This window comes from Ananas comosus, linkage group 15 (assembly GCF_001540865.1).
Source record: "Ananas comosus cultivar F153 linkage group 15, ASM154086v1, whole genome shotgun sequence".
Lineage (NCBI taxonomy): Eukaryota > Viridiplantae > Streptophyta > Magnoliopsida > Poales > Bromeliaceae > Ananas > Ananas comosus.
This window is the reverse complement of record NC_033635.1, coordinates 7980919-7985342: the sequence shown is the minus strand read 5'-3', so window position 1 is coordinate 7985342 and position 4424 is coordinate 7980919. Positions and strand designations below refer to the sequence as shown.

The 4424-nt window shown below is 41.2% G+C and overlaps 1 long non-coding RNA gene across 4 annotated transcripts; it reads right to left on the bottom strand.

Moving 5' to 3' along the window:
- Positions 2095-4180, bottom strand: LOC109721750. 4 transcript variants are annotated; one of them, XR_002219281.1, is made up of 7 exons: positions 4006-4180; positions 3839-3931; positions 3661-3762; positions 3480-3591; positions 3289-3401; positions 3138-3198; positions 2095-2226 (listed from the first exon to the last, which is right to left on the bottom strand). It is a non-coding gene; the product is annotated as an uncharacterized LOC109721750 (long non-coding RNA). The 4 variants fall into 4 exon arrangements; XR_002219282.1 differs by having other exon boundaries at positions 3289-3398; XR_002219284.1 differs by having other exon boundaries at positions 3480-3580.

Below are 4424 nucleotides of genomic sequence, written 5' to 3'. Positions count from 1 at the left end.
TGAAAAGGTCCAAACTTAAAGTAAATTGGAGTCAAAATAAGAAATTAAAAGTATGGGGTGTTACAATCTGTTAGCCAAATTACTGATCATGATTGCACAGTGACCTTTGATTCTTCTTCTTGTCTTGTGCAGGATCGTCGGATCGGGACTTTGATTGAACAGGGTCATAGACGTGACTGCCCGTACTACATGGACTATCTGCACCTTCCTCCTAAAATTAACTCAGCAAATATTGCTACAATTTCAAATTCTGATTTATGACATTGTCGTCTCGGTCATCTATCTTCTGATAAGTTTACTATTTTAGTTCGTAGTGGTGTATTAGACCCTGTTTTTAATTCTGAATCTGTTTCTTGCATTGGATGCAAACTTGCTAAACATTCCATTAAACCTTTTCCTGTTAGCAATTCTGTTGCAAGTGCACCATTTGATCTTATTCACTCTGATGTTTGGGGATTGGCACCTACATCAACCCATGTTGGAAAGAAATATTATGTTATTTTCATTGACGATTACTCACGCTTTACCTGGGTTTATTTTATGCATAACAAATCTAAACTTTTTCAATTATATCAAAATTTCTCTGTCATGGTTCAAACTCAATTTAGTGCCACCATTAAAACTTTCCGCTCTGATTCTGGTGGTGAGTATCTTTCAAATGAACTTCGCCAACTTCTCGCTAAACATAGTACTTTGCCGCAACTCTCTTGTCCTTATACTCCTCAACAAAATGGTGTTGCTGAGCATAAACACCGACATATCCTTGAAACTACTCGCTCTCTTCTAATTGATGGGTCCGTGCCTAAACAATTTTGGGCTGATGTTGTTTCTACCGCAGTTTATCTGATTAATATTATGTCCTCCAGTCTTTTCTCTGGCTTTTCTCCTAGTTAGCGATTGTATGCTAAATCACCATCTTATACTCATTTGCGTGTTTTTGGATGTACTTGTCTTGTTCTCTTGCCTCCGCATGAACGAACCAAACTAACTCCGAAATCGTCAATTTGTGTTTTCTTAGGATATAGTCTTGAGCATAAAAGGGTACAGATGTTATGATCCTACTGCTCGTCACATGCGAATCTCTCGAGATGTCATTTTTCTTGAACATTTATCATATTATGCTCAATCTAAGTTAAGTGTTGATCCCTCTGCAGTTTCTTCACCTTCTGTTATTGATCTTTCATTTTTTGTTAATTCTTCGTCGACCACCACATCTTCTCCCGAAGAGCCCCAACGCATTGTCTCTCAGCCCACTGCATCTTCGTCTTCTGTAGAAGTTTCTATAGTACCGGCACCACCTGATGACCCACCAATTATTGTTCCTTCCGACAATCAGACGACTACTGAGCGCCACTATTCACTGCGTACTCACCGTCCCACACAATTTTTTGGTTGTCTTGCCTCTCCTTTTTCTCCACGATATCATGCTTTTCTTGCAGCTATTTCTAATATCCAGGAACCACGTACATACCGCCAAGCCATTTCCATTCCTGAATGGCGAGATGCAATGACCACAGAACTTACTACCCTTCATCGTACTGGTACCTGGGAACTAGTTCCTCTCCCGCCTGGCAAGACTGCAATTAGTTGTAAGTGGATTTATAAAGTCAAGACAAATTCTGATGGCTCAATTGATCGCTATAAGGCTCGTTTAGTTGCTCGAGGGTTCTCTCAAGAATATGGCATTGATTATGAGGAGACATTCGCCCCTGTTGCTAAGATGACCTCTGTTCGCATCCTTATTGCTCTTGCTGCTTCTCGTAGCTGGCCTCTTTACCAACTTGATGTTAAAAATGCCTTCTTACATGGGGATCTGTCACGCTCGGGTACCAGCGGAAGCATATCCGGTACGTGCACAGACGCGCCATACACCTGCAGTATATAAGGCGTCTACAAGAAACAAGTCGATAGGAGTAAAAATATAAAATAATCCTATCCTGATATCAGAGCAAAGTACCGTCCACAATACTCACAACAAGAGAACAGGGAGTATAAAATCCAAAATCTCAACTAAAAGAAAAGTATCACAACTATAGAGTCTGGTCCCAATAGTACATATACATCACGGGTTAAACAAAAAGTAGGTACAATGGTAGTCACTCTATACACTGGACATCACCCTCGGCAGTATCCCGAGTAGCAAGGTGATCAACTAGCATGCCCCTAGCAATGTCCAGCTAAACGCGACTCCCTTGCCACGATCCCTAGCCTCTCCTGTAGATAGCTCTGTAAAAATAACAACAAAAAGGGCGTGAGAACTATCAACAATAGTTCCCAGTGAGTAAGCCGCCAGCCTCGGCGAATTACACCACTAGGCTCATGATGTACTAAATGAAAGTAAAACGATAGTTGCAAGATAGTAAGCATGATACTGAGCATGTAATCAACATGTAGGAACTTTCTACAATAATGAATCATTTGCATAAGAGAGATATAGCAACTTTTATAATCATGAACATAAACATGAATATGAGAGTAACCACTGTACATTTTTAACTAGTAAGCACTCACTATTGTCATTTGTCATTTAGTACGTTCATTTCATTCCTAAGGACCTACCCAAGGTAGTCCAGCTTGCGCCGCGCCTAATGGCCCCGTGGTAGTATACACTCCCCACGGCAATCCACTTCGGCACCTAATCCCGCACGGGCGAGCAACTGTCGCGTAGGCCAACTCCGGAGTGCCGGCTTGTAGGGAGCTACCCTCACAAGCATGTGCGAATGAGCACAATGGCAAGCAAGCAAAATCCCTATTCCAACATACCTCAAACATCATGGCATAGTATGCTATGTTCTACTCTCGATCTATTGATCGGAATTCTCCATATAAAGAATATTGACAACAACTAGTATCCACTATCATGGCACTATCATTGGTCTCTACTTTATAAAAGCGTTATAAACTTAGCCCTTGGTTGTTCTACTAAACCAAACAAGATTATTATTATGCATGAGTACTTTTATGCATGAATGCTCTCTACTTCATAGAGGCTCTATGGCAATTACATCAAATATTATAGTGACATGCTCCAAGTACTTTACCAATCACAATAATCCCAAATACACACACCATATCAATTCTATAGTCACATATAGAACATAGGGGAGCTTCACCTGCTCTGGTTAGGTCAAACTCACCTATTAATCGACGATTCTCCTTGTTTCCACGATTGTAGACAGTCTGAAGCATCCAAAATCCCTAAGGAATGAACCACAATCAGCAATAAGCTGAATTTCAAGACTTATAAATACACTTCGCCTAATTACAAAGTTTGAACTAGCTTCTCACCTAGGTTTAGTTTAAACTAAACCTCAGCCTAATCCAAGTTGGATCCTTCTCAGATCAGCCCAAATTCGGCTTCAGGGGTTTCACCAATTGTTTCCAAATAAGCACCAAACCTGCTGCACCACAGCCGCGCATCACATCATCATACTGCATGGAAACTAGTATCGCACATCAAATTTTAGCGAGCTTCTTACCTTGTGCCAGGCTGCAGCTTTTAACCCTTACTTCGGTTTCAATGAAGACACTAAATTACCCTTTCCAAGCTCCTAATTTAAGTCGAGAGCTGTCCAATGCCCTGTCGCAAGCCTGCTGCGAATTAGTCTCAAAACAGTCCTATTATTCTTATAGAACTATTTAATATAAGCTGAAACTTACTTGTTTAAATCCCCCCCACATGAACCCTTAGCTTTGCTGAAGATAGGAGTACTCAAATTCAGCTTCACACTTCGTCAACTCAGCTCAAAGAACGGAATAAACCTGCTGCGAACTCAACTATCAAAACTGCATCAATAGTTCTAAACCCTTTACCCATGAACATTATTAAATAGTATACCTTTTACAGCTTGAGTAGTACCTTTCTCCAACTTCAAATTGAAGCTCCACAGCCCTTACCTCCTTCCAAGGTTGCTGAACTCTCACCACACAGCTTGAAAGCACAAGACTCAAACATTACATTAATACATCACTAAAACTCAACCTGAAGAATAACTACTAGCTTACCACTCCAAGGCTCCACCCGAGTTACAGCTAGGTTCAGGACTGTGAAGTACCTTTCAAAACTTCTGTTCCTTACTCCCTCAGCAGCCCAAGGTGCTTCTAATAAGCTAACATCAACAAGGGGAGAAAAATCCACTTAAATCATCCATTTTTGTAGAGAAAAGAAACCTAGAGAGAGAGAGAGAGAGAGAGTGAAGAAGATGTAAAATCCCTTTCTCTGAGCTCAAGTGCCCCTCTAGGAGCTTCAGAGGTCGACCAGCCATCTCTGGGGATAAGATCATAAGCCAAAAAGACCAAACAATCCCTGCTGCCACGCAGCTCCTGCTGCTGCTTGCTGTACCGGTACAGCATCATGCTTGTACCGGTACACCAATGCAGAAAAGGCCAAGTTCGAAATTACAATGCACTTTCTCGTTTCCCAC